The sequence below is a fragment of the Lissotriton helveticus genome, chromosome 8 (assembly GCF_964261635.1).
Source record: "Lissotriton helveticus chromosome 8, aLisHel1.1, whole genome shotgun sequence".
NCBI lineage: Eukaryota > Metazoa > Chordata > Amphibia > Caudata > Salamandridae > Lissotriton > Lissotriton helveticus.
The window spans coordinates 84129003-84141687 of record NC_136069.1 but is presented as its reverse complement, the minus strand read 5'-3'; positions in this window follow the sequence as shown (position 1 = coordinate 84141687).

Genomic DNA, 12685 nt, shown 5'->3' with positions numbered 1-12685 from the left:
TTAAACTGCTTTATTTAAAAGCAGTCCCAGACATGGTGGCCTGCAGAGCCCAGCAGGCACCATACCTAGGAGGGCTGGCATTCCCAATAGGCTCGCAAATTGCAAGAGGCTCATTAATATTAATGAACCTCGCAATTTGCGACCCCATTGGGAATCCGAAACAGTGTTAAACACGCTGTTCTACATTTCATTTAGCGACTCGCAATTTGCCACTCGTAATGTGTCGCCATATGCGAGGCGCTAAATGAAATGGTCGTACATCTGGCCCCAAAATCCTTAAGGGCAGATTTACAAGCCCCTTGCTCCTCTTTTATGCCACCGTTGCGTTACTTTCGTGATGCAGCGGCGACGCAAAAGATGCGCCATGGTGCAGGGTATTTACAACGTGACGCATCTAAGAGATGCACCACGTTGTAAAGCCCTGCGCCAGAAAGAGGCGTTCCGGCGCAGGAACGCCTCCTAAAAGTGGCTGAGTGAAATCTACTAGATTTCACTCAGTCACTTTGAGGTCCATGCTGCGTTAAAACCCTGCGCCTGTAGCAGGCGTAAGGATTGACGCAGCATTAACAAGTTTCGGCCCCCCAGAGCATTGCTGGAGCTGTGTCGCGACGCAACTCCAGCAATGCGCCACCTTTTTTGCCCCATGAGGCGCAGCATTGTAAATGCTGCGCATCAATGGTGGCGGAGGCATGGCGCACAATAAGTGGCGCATCCCTGCTGATATGCATGGATGTGTCACTTGTAAATCTGCCCCTAAGTACTTTGAGTATTTGTTTTGTGTGCACGCGTGTGTATTTTTTTCAAATTACTGTTTAAATATTTGAAATTTAACTCCTACAAATTGCTTGGGGGTCCCCGGCTTCCAGTGGTGACTCAATGGGGGTCCTCAGGAGTCAAAAGTTTGGGAACCACTGGTATACAATATCAAAAGAATTCTACAAAGAGCTGCAGTTCAACTGGTGGTTACTAGATGTCCCTCATGAGTCAAATGCAAATGCTTGATGAAAGGGTTTCAATGGTTTTGCATTTGACTCGTAAGGGACATCTAGGGATAACCAGTGGAACTGCAGCTTGATGTAAGAATAATTTCAATGCTTTGCATTTGACTTGTGAGGGACATCTAGGGACGACCAGTGGAACTGCACCTTGATGTAAGAATAATTTCAATGCTTTGCATTTGACTCATGAGGGACATCTAGTAATAACTAGGTGAACTGCAGCTCTTTGTAGAATTATTTTGATATTGGATACTATAATATTCACTGCCCACTGCTAATCTCGTCCCATAATGCTTTGCAGGGCCTTTAGTTGGGATTGTTTTTTTGCCAATAACTGTGCTTGGGGTGGTCCAAAAATGATGGGATCACCACTGAAGTTCAACAAAATGTGCTTTTTGTTTCTGCTCTTTGTGTTCAAAGCATCTGCTTGATGCTCCCCCTAGGTTAGGGGGGACCCCAAAATCATCAGCCCTCTCATTACCAAATATGTTTGTTGTTAACTCCTTCGGTGCTGTTGAAGGACCTGCTCTGTCATCAGTGTTGGCACAGCTCAACTGAAGGTGTAAAAGATTATTTTTGTTAATGGTCATGTGCTGTTAAGTATGTAACATTGCTTTTCAAAGCATCTGAAAATAATGTTGATTTAGATGCTACATGCTCCTGCTGTAAACATGACTTACCTGTATTCCTCAATGGGAGGTGGATTATCAGGATAAATTCACCATGGGCATTTCTAACTATGTGGTTGCCCAGAGTGAGTGATATTAAAAGCTGTCACAGATACCTCACTAAATTTTAATGACCTTGGGGGCATATTATCAAGGAGATTTATCTCCGAGCCAAGAAAGCGGAGATAAAATAGCGACAGCTAGTAGGAGATAGCGAACATCTTAGGCCCCACTTTGCATGTCAGTGATATTTATCACTAATGACATGCAAAGTGGGCGTGCCAAGATGTTAGCGACTGGAAACAGTCGCTAACATCGCTATCTCCTATTACCAACTTTTGGAGATATTCGCGCTAAGCGCGAATATCTCCAAAAGCTAACACCTGCCCTGAGCAGTTCTTAGCCATGTTATCCAATGGGAGGTGGATAACATGGCTAAGAGCATTAGCTTGGTAATGCATGAATATCGCTGACTTTTCAGCGATATTCATGCATTGCGGACGTTTTTTATCGCATTTGCGATAAAACTTGGTAATACCAAGGTTTATCTGCGATAAAAATCGCTGCAGCTCAGCGGTAAATTTTTGTCTCTAACCAAGCAATAGCGATAATTATCGCTACTGCTTGGTAATATGCCCCCTGGTGACTGTATGGTGTATAAAAACAAGTGAGTGGGGAACCGGGGAGAGTTATTATCTGCTCGCCATATATAATCGGGTCGACATGTTTCTGCCTTGTGTCAACAGTGGTACATGGCATTCATCAGGACCTAAGTATTTAAATGAATTGAGGGCTCCACTCTTACCAACACTGTGGTTAGACCTACGGTGGAGTGACCTTTGTCACTCTCCGCTGTCTTGGGGCCTTTGGTACCCCAGAGCCTTTACCCTATGTACTCCATGGGAGGGGGAGTAAAGGAAAGCCCCTGTAGTCAAACCTTCGTCAAGGTGCGCTCTCCACTGTGTTACCAAGCTGCACTCTGCTCTTCTCCCCTGTGATCACCGCAGATTGCAGCATGGTGACGGCGCGGAAATACAAATTACTATTCCCACTTCTTGCTAATATGCCCCCTTGTTTGTGAGGCTGTGCAGTGATTGTGTTAAAGGGAGTGGGGGCTCCTTAATATGCCGATCTAACTTCTGGACCAAATGCCCATACACTGCTCCGGACCTTGATGATGGGTGAGAGGTGCAGCCCTGAGTGCCGGAGGATCGATATCAGTGAAATGTGTCTGCCGGTCCTGCTGCCTTGGCGCGCTTTCCTATAAGTGGGTACACAAAGTAAGTTGCTGATGCAGAGGCCTCTGTACTCCAATACACTGAGAGTAACATGTATGGCAGGCATCTCATTACATCCTTAAAGCCAGTGAGACATTGCGCTGCACTGCTGCATGAGCCTACAACTATTGAGAAACTGTGGTGAGAGGCCTGAGCAGGGAGCTTATTTCTTTCTCCATTTCAACTCCTTCTCCCCCCCCCCGGATTGTACTTACACGATTCCTGACACCAAAAGACCCGTAGAACCCCTTAAGTCTAAGGGGGTTTGCTCAAAGTCCTCTCCTAAGTGTCCTTAATCTTTAACATTTCCAACCGCGACTTTCCCCATAGAAGATAATGGCAATTCGCGGCTGTGTTCTCACACTGCACGCGTCCTCCGTGGGTCCCCTGTATCACTAACTTAAGTGGTTCCTTGTGGTCCCAGAGATTCTACAGGCTCTAGGCCTTTTGTCTAGTCAAGTCGTGGTTCTTATACCTCTTTTTCAGTATATGGTTTGGTCCCCACTCCCCCGGGGCCTGTCGTATATATTGTGCTAATTTACTGTGAGAACTTGATTGTAATTTATGTGATTTAACCTCTAATCTCATAAAGAGATCATTTGGGAGTGCCTAGTAATAAATGCATATATTTTATATATATACCTGGTGTGGGTCTCCTTTCATTTGGTCATTCAAGAGATTATAGACTGGTAAAACAAGCTACTTTACATTCCTTCAAGACTTAGCCTGAAGGCTGCTCTCCATAGCTACTCCTAGGATAGCTTTCTATAAAGGTTGTCTTTAACCTATCATCAATAAGGGTTGTTTGGGGGCGTGGCTAGGGCGCCGATGGCGGAGGTCGCCTGAGCGCTCGGCTCCGCGATCGAGCCGCTTTCATCCTAGAATACTGGCTCCAGGGCTCCCCTGATCCTCATCCGGGGGTCGGTGCGGGGGCACTGCGTGAAGACCTGCGGCCGGAGTACCTCGGTACTGCCGGAGGAGCGGAGAAGGAGCCTGGCCGGGCGGACGTAGAGTGAGGGGCGCAGCCTCCATCATGGCGCCCGCCCCGGCCCGGAGCTTGTAAGACACACGGCGGCCCTTGCGGGTCGCGGGACCGGAGGGCTCCAGCCCGCCGCCTTCATATTCCTCAGGGTGCGGGGCGCGCAGGTCGCCTGGACCACTGGGGGCATCCAGCGCCTGACGGACCTCGCTGGCTGAGGTGCGCACCCGACGGGTCCCCCCGGGGCACTGCGGGACGACGGAGCCGGGGAAATTCTCCAGCGCCTTCACTGGACCGGGGAAGCTGCCGCCTGCTAATCTGTGCCCATCGGGGACCTCTAGCGTGGACCAGCCCTGTGGACTGAAGGAGTACACGCATAGGGGACTGGAGCTGCCCGCCGGGAGGACACGACCCACCAGGGCGGAGGGGAGGGCCTGAGCCCCAAGATGGCGGCGGTGGTTGCTGGAGGCGCCAGTGGAAAGTAGCGGTGCGGGGAGCCCGGTGAGGGGCCCGCCTTCCCCCCAAGACTATCCTTATTCCTGGTGGGGCCCCGACTGCTGCAGGGCTGGCTGGCGCGTGGACGTTCGCGCGCACGGAGAGGCCTGCACCACATGCGCAGGAGAGTTGCCTCGACTGGGGTGGAAGGGAAGGCCGATAGCTGTGGGGCCCCTGGCCCTGACTGACGGGACCCGACTGAGCTGCCCGCTGAATGCTTGGCCTGAGCCAGGGCCTGGCTGCTTCGTCTCTGGCCGTACGGTTGGTGCCGAATGGGAACTCGAGCGGTGGCTGGTCCGAGTTCGTGGACCAGCGAGGAGCCTTCCGGGTGTCGAGCGAGGCAACTCCTTGGGGCCCAGGACTTTTAGTGGCTGACGCTTGGGGCGACCATGGGCAAAACGAAGGGCGCCAAGGGGAGTGCGCAGGCCACCTGCGACACCGAACTGCCGGACAAGAGTGACCGGATGGACCCAGAGGTGCCGGCCGACCTGAGCCTCCAGCGGCAATTGGACAACATCTTGGCGGCCATTACGGACACGAGGTCGGCGCTCCAGCGGGACATCGCACAGGTGGTGACGGGCTTGGGATTGCTCAGGGCTGACCATGGCAAGCTCTCGGACAGGGTCAAGGAAGTGGAAGATTCGATATGAGCCCTGGAACCGACATTGGCAGTCGTAGTGAAAGATGCACTGACGAGAATTGATACGCTGGAGAAGAGGGCTGAGGAGGCGGAAGGGCGCAACAGGAGGAACAACATCAGGGTGGTGGGCCTGCCAGAAAAAGTCGAGGATGGCGACATGATATCCTATCTGGAAAACTGGCACAAGACGGAGGTAGCGCCCGAGGGACTTTCCTCCTTTTACACCCTGGAGCGGGCGCACAGGGTTCCGGCCAGACCGCCACAGCAGGGCCGGCCGCCGTGCCCAGTGGTGGCGAGATTGCTGCATTTTCGGGATAGGGACCTGCTCTTCAACAACGCCAGGAAAAATGGGCCATACCAGGTGGACAACAGTAAGGTGAACATTTTTCCGGATTACACCTATGAGACTCAACGCCAGCGGACCTCCTTTCTGGCAATCAAACGTGAACTGCGCAACGAAGGTCTCCAATATTCCTTACTCTTTCCGGCGAGACTCCGCATCATCCTGGATGGCGAGACCAAATTCTTCGACACCCCTGACGAGGTGTGCACCTGGCTGGACCTCTATAGGGCCGGCAAGGACGGCCCGGCTTCTTCTTTCCGAACCACTGCGGAGGCTGGACTTCGACGAAGATCTAGAGGGTCCGCAGCCGCCGGGGGGGTTTTGGCCGCCCTACTGATGTGGTGACAACGGCGGAACGGCGTGGTGTACCTGAGATGCTGTCCAGTATCTCGGGTTCCCAAGGGGAACCACTGACCGAGGCACCGGAGACGGGAGGTGGTGGAGAACACTCGGACACGGAGGACTCCCAGGCTGATAGCGTGACCCTCCCTGCGGTCACCCCGGGCACGGCGGAAGAACTACTTGATGGCCGAGGGTGAGCCTGGGCGAGTCGCTCCTGGTGGCGCTGGGAGAACTGTGCGACGTGGACTGCCATAACCCCTGCTGACTCTGCTGTATAATTGAATGTTACGTGAGTTGGGCATCAGCCCGGGGCCTGTGCCAGTAACTTAGGCTCGATCGCCACTAGGTGGCCTGAGCAAGTGAGGGCCCTCCCGTCGGTGCTCTGCCCCTTCCTTTGCCCATAAGGCACACCTGCGGTGGCTACCGACAGGTTAGTTTTCTGGTTTTGGAACATGGTTTGGATGGGTACTGAGGGGCAATCTCTGGGTCCTATTCTGGGGGGGAGGGAAGGGTGGCATGGTTGGGGGTTGCACTGTTTTTGGTTTCGGGGATGGGACGCCGTTGGTGCAGTGCGATTATTGTGTTGTTTCTGGACTGGAGGGAACAGGAGGGGACTAACGGGAAAGCAGTGGGATAATGGCTGAATTTTCCAACCTAAAATGCATTACTTGGAATGTGCGCGGGCTTCACACTATGACCAGACGCCACAAAGTGCATGCTTACCTGAGGCGCAGGAAACGCACCTCACGAAAGCGGAAGGTTTAGCCCTGCAGCGCAGATGGCGGGGGCAATTATATTACACCACATATTCTGCTTACGCTAGGGGGGCGCTGATCTGGGTGCGCGCCGGGGTTCCCCTGCAGGTGACGAAGCACGCGATAGACCCAGAGGGGAGATTTGTCGCCATTGCGGGTAAATTGGGGGGTAGAGAGCTGAACATTTGCAGTGTTTATGCGCCCAATACGGACCAGCTGGCCTTCCTCGCGACGCTCTCGGGATCACTGGCCCACTACATGACGGGCCCGCTCTTGCTTGGGGGCGATTTCAACTCGGTGGTGGATGTGGATCTTGATAGATCTCATCCCCCCCTGGAGACCTCGCCCACACATCGAGTGGCTAAGGGTAGGCTGGCCTGGCAGGCTGAATGGGGACTGTCAGACATATGGCGCGTCCAACACCCACATACCCGGGACTTTTCTCATTATTCTGGACTGCACGAGTTGCACGTGCGGCTGGACGCTTTGCTGGGGTCGGCGGACGTGATGTCCGCAGCTGTAAGATCCGAGTACCTAACGAGGACCATCTCCGACCACAACCCTCTGTTGGCCGACCTTAGGTGGCTCCCGGGTGTGCCATGCGTCCCTACGTGGAGATTGAGGCCCGAACTATTAGAGGATCAGGTATTCCGAACTGATCTGGAGGATAGGATTGCCACATACTTCGGCGACAACGAGGGTTCGACTGATGCTAGGGCCACCGAATGGGATGCCTTCAAGGTGGTTGTCAGGGGCTACTGCATAGCTGCGAAGGTGGGAGTGCGCCGGGTCCTATTGGGGGACCTGGAAAGGGCAGACCGGACCCTCCGAGATCTGGAGCTCAGGCGCCTCGGCAGACCTGAACTTGGAGAGCAGTTGGCGGCCGCGAGGGAAGCGGTAGCAGTCGAGGTCGAAAGGTTACGTAGCTTCGATTACAAGGCCTTCCTCACTAGATCGTTAGCTGAGGGCGATAAATCGGGGGCGCTCCTGGCCTGGCTGGCTAGTCCTACGAGGCGTTCCTCCCCCACGGTGGCCATGCGCGCTGCGGAGGGAGTGGAGGTTTTCACCCAACCGGAGATCCTGGACTGTTTCACGGACTACTACGAAACACTGTACCGAAGTAGGGCGGATGTAGACGCTGTCCACATTGACACTTTCCTGCAGGAACTACCTATCCCTGTTCTGGAACCCGAAAGCGCCAAGGCGCTGGGGAGGGAGGTGGAGCTGGGGGAGATCCGCAGCGCCATCAAGAGGATGGCACGCAACAAATCCCCGGGCCTGGATGGACTTCCGGTTGAGTTTTATGCCACCTACATGGACCTCCTTGCTCTGCGCTTGCTGCTGATCTACAGGGAGGCATTGCAGCTGGGATACCTCCCGGGGTCGATGCGGGAAGCCCTAGTGGTACCTCTGCCCAAACCGGGTAGGGAGGCTAATGACCCGGCGTCATATAGACCGCTATCGATGCTCACCGTAGATTATAAGATACTGAGCAGCATACTGGCGTCGAGATTGTTGGGACACATGGGCGCCCTAGTACACGACGACCAAGCGGGTTTTATCCCCAAGCGCAACACCACCATGAACATCCGCCGCTTGCTTCGTCTGCTTGAGGATAGCCACGTTGAGGCCTCCCAGCCCATGATTCTCTCTATAGACCTGGAGAAGGCTTTTGATAGCCTAGAATGGGACTACCTCCATAGGGTGTTAGGGGCGTTCGGATTAGGAGAAGGCTTCTTGCGCTGGACCGCGGTGCTTTACGCCTCGGCGGTGGCGAGAGTGAAATCGGGCCCGCTGATTTCCCGGCAATACTCGGTAGAGCGCGGCACGAGACAGGGCTGTTCGCTGTCGCCTCTGCTGTTCGCGCTGGCAGTGGAGCCCCTGGCGCTGTCGTTTCGAACCGGTGCCCACTACAGAGGACTAAGTACCGTGATGGGGCAGCAGTTCATTTCCCTCTATGCGGATGACCTGTTGCTTTTTTTGGAGGACCCTGAAGAGGCCTTAGCCTCCGCCGATGCGGCACTCACGTCTTTCGGAGCGTTATCGGGCTTACGGGTGAACTGGTCGAAGACTTGCCTGTTCCCGGTGCGTGGCGGAGAACCCCGTCCCACCACGGAGAGGGAGATTCGATGGGCGCCCTGTTGCTTCAAGTACTTGGGGGTCCATATCTATCACTCGCCCGCCGATGTACTGGAGGGCAACATATCTCGTTGCATCCGGGCATTGAAGGGCAGCATGTCCTTCTGGGCTACTCTGCCGCTGTCGGTGGCGGGACGCATTGCGCTGCTCAAGATGGTGGCGCTTCCCCGTCTCCTTTACTACTTCAGAACATTGCCAATATGGATACCGCCAGCTGAATTCAAACACTTGAAGTCACTCGTGATCACGTTCCTCTGGGGGTCGGGCCGCCGCAGGGTGGCGCTCCAGACCCTCATGAGACCAAGGGAAGAAGGGGGGCTGGCGGTCCCAGATTTTGAGACGTATTACCTGGCTGCTCAGCTACAGGTTTACACTCAGGAGGTGGCGAGGGAGTTCCGGGGACCGGAGGAGAGGAGAGGCCTTGGTCTCCCCCGGCACGTCCTTTCCTACATTGCGTTGCAGCAAAAACTGGCGGTAGGGGACCTCACGCAGGAGGAACGCACCATCAGACTGTGTTGGAACCGTGTCCAGCGCAGATTGGGAATAATCCACCCATACGCCCCGAGATTCCACTGGGAATGCTTAACGCGCTCCCCCACGGTGGTGATTGGTCCCGGCTACGCGCCTGGGAGGAAGCGGGTGTGCAGGTCATGGGGGACCTCTATGACGATGGTGCGCTTCTATCCTTCCAGACGCTAATGGATCGATTCGGTATCCCCAGAGGGGACTTCCTTCTGCATGCGGCGGTCACGAGGGCGCTGCAGACGTATTGGCAGTCTGGGTTAGAGGAGCTGCCGTTGTCCTTGACATGCCAATATGTGATGATGGCAGCCGGGACGGTCAAGGCCGTAACGTGCTTATATTCTAGGATGACCCAGGAACAGTTGACTCAATTGGAGGCGCTCAAGAATAAATGGGAAACGGACATAGGGAAACCCATCCCGGAGACCGCATGGGCCCAGCTGCTGCGTCGGGCCTGGAAGAGCTCGCGGAACGCTAGGTTCCAATTGGTGCACTTTTATGTTCTACACCGGGCATATCTCACCCCGGAGAAAATTCAGAAATACTTTGCGTCGGACACTGCGGCTTGCCCTAGATGTCGGATGATCGGAGCGGACTTGGCTCATATGTTGTGGTCTTGTTCTGCCTTGACCTCTTACTGGACGATGATAGGGGGCACCCTTGCAGAGGTGACGGGACGTACTCTCCAGTTTGCTATTGCGGTGGCGCTTCTGCATTGGTTCCCACATACCCCTAAGACGCGGGTAACCAGCAAGTTTATAGATATGGGTCTTATCCTGGCGAAACGGGAAATAATGCGCCGCTGGAAGGCACGGGCTGGTCCGACGGGAATTAAATGGCACACTGAGTTTCTAAAATGGGCAGAGGGGGAGAGCACCCTGCGTTACCAGCTGGCGAGGCGACAACAGAATAAAAAGGCGCTGGACGCTGCGCAGGCATGGGAAACACTGGTGCAGGACAGTGACGCTGCAGAGCTTCCTGCGTCCCTGTAATGCAATAGACTTACTGTATACTCCTTCACACTCCATGTAGTTTCCTCCAACATGCACAACTGAACTGCTGCTGCACTAATGGCGGGGGGGGGGTGGAGCATAGACGACACGCACAGCTCCTATCGAGAACACTTGATCCTATATTTGTGTCATCTTGCCCTTGGTTCATTGGGTGGGCTAGGCTGTATTAGGGGTGAGGGGGAGGGAAGCTGTTTTGATGTTGGGGGTCGTTCTATAGGTTTTCCTGATTTGTAATAAAGTAAAAGCGCGACTGGCCACAGGGCAATACTTATCCGCATTGGGCCTCTGTTGGGCTTCCATGTATATGTTGTGGTTACGCTGCCGCCCGACCCTCGCGTTGTGGGCTAAATGGCCGTGTATCAGTTTCGCAATAAAAATTGTTTAAAAAAAAAAATCAATAAGGGTTGTTTGGGGGGGGCGTGGCTAGCAGCCGAGAGAAATGGCTGCAGCCCAAAGGAGATCCGGGAAGAAGATCGATTCCCCAGAAATCCGATTATTAATCCGGATGTAAAATTATACCCAGAGTCTGCATTTCAATGCCGGAGATAAAGCTGCGCTAAATGATCCGGCGCTGGGGACAGTGCGTGCCTCACAACACGAGCTAAAGAAGGCGGAGGGTGAGGGCCTATGGCCTGAGCGGAAGCTGGGGACTAAATTACATCGGCAAGCCCGGGTGACTACACCAGGATAGGCAGAGTGGGCCGCGGCAGGAGAGGCGGAGACTGGCGTGACGATTGTCAGTGGGCGTGCATAGTGGAGGCACCGCCTGCCGCCTCCGGACCAGCGGACATTGAACGTCACACTCCCCACAAGTAAGCAGGGGCTACGACCATTAACGGGCAGACAGGCCGAGCTGCCGAGAGGGGACTAAGACGCCATTTTACAGCCGCCCGAATGCGGAGGAAGGGGGCAGCGCATCGGCAACGGTGAGCGCACTGCCGAACGTATGAGACACCCGGGGGGCGCCTGAGATCTCCACGTGGCTGCAAATGAGAGGACTGTACGCCAAATAATTACACTTGAGTATTGAGGTGCTTGCAAGTCCAATCAAGGAGCAGTAAGGGGCAAACAGTAGACAAGCCCATTAGTGGCTATGAAGAGACATAAAGCAGGCCCTCAACCTTGCTAAACAGTGTCTGAGATGCACATAATTGGAGGGTACTGACGTACAAAAGCCTTACTAAGCCATCGGGCGGCGCACTGGGGTGTAATAAAGATGACTGAGGATATATTGTACTCCCTCCCCCCCAAGGCAATGCTGATGTGACGCAGGACGGAGAAAAACGCACCATCGACGCGCAGTGTTGAGGGTGGGATCCCTAAGTGAATAACTGTTGAAGGCTCCCCCGCAACGACATTCGCAGATTCAACGCGGAGTGACAGGCGTCCCTGCGGAATAGACAATGAGTGGCAGAGGGACCCGCGCGAACCAGCAGAGTAAATTGGATAAATTTGCCTACACTAAAGACTTCCCTCCTTTGTCGGACAATAGAGGCCAAGTTAACAAAGACAAGGAAGAAGGGACTGGCACTAAGGTCATGTTGGAAGATATCATGGCGGCCCTCCACAATGTGCAAACTACGGTGGGCTCCATATCAACGGATGTCACATTCCTGCGCGGAGACTTTCAGAAAATGTCCGCCAGGGTCGCAGAGGTGGCACAGGTGACAATGGCTCTCTCCAAATATTCTACACTCCTGATCAAGAAAGTGACGCGGTTAGAGGATGAGAACAAACGTATGGCGGCAAAATTAGACGATCAGGAAGGGCGCTCCCGCCGAAATAACGTCCGAATTATGGGGCTTCCGGAGACGGAAGGGGGCCCCGCTATGGACCTCTACGTCGAAGACCTCATAAAATCACGGCTGCAACCTAAGGGGCTCTCGACCTTCTTTTCAGTGGAGTGGGCACATAGAGTGCCGGGCAGCAGGCCAAAACCCAGAGCCCCCCCAAGAGCGGTGTTGGCCCGTATTTTCAACTTTCAAGACAGAGACGCGATTCTGCAAACAGCCCGTGTGGAGCCGTCCATCCGAGTACAGAACTCTGTAATATCCTTTTTCCCGGACTATACGGCAGCGGTCACAGCACGCCGCAGGAGTTTCTTGGAGGACAAAAAGGCACTGAGGGCCCGTGAACTGCCGTATTCCATGCTCTTCCCGGCAAAGCTATGTGTAGTGGCAGACGGCAAAACTTGGGGGCATATTACCAACAAGTAGCGATATTTATCGCTAAATAGGCTTATCGCTGAGCATCGCTGAGATAACGTGCTATTAGCAACGTTTATCTCCAAAGCGATACATTTTCCGGCAATTGCGGTAAAATACGTGAATATTGCTAAGAATCCAGTGATATTCACGCATTAGCGACAAAATGGTCTTAGCCATGTTATCCACCTCCCATTGGATAACATGACTAGGAACTGGTCTGGGCAGGTGTTAGTATTTGGAGATATTCGCACTTAGCGCGAATATTTCCATCGCTACGCCTGCCTTGTTAAAAGGCAATAGCGATGTT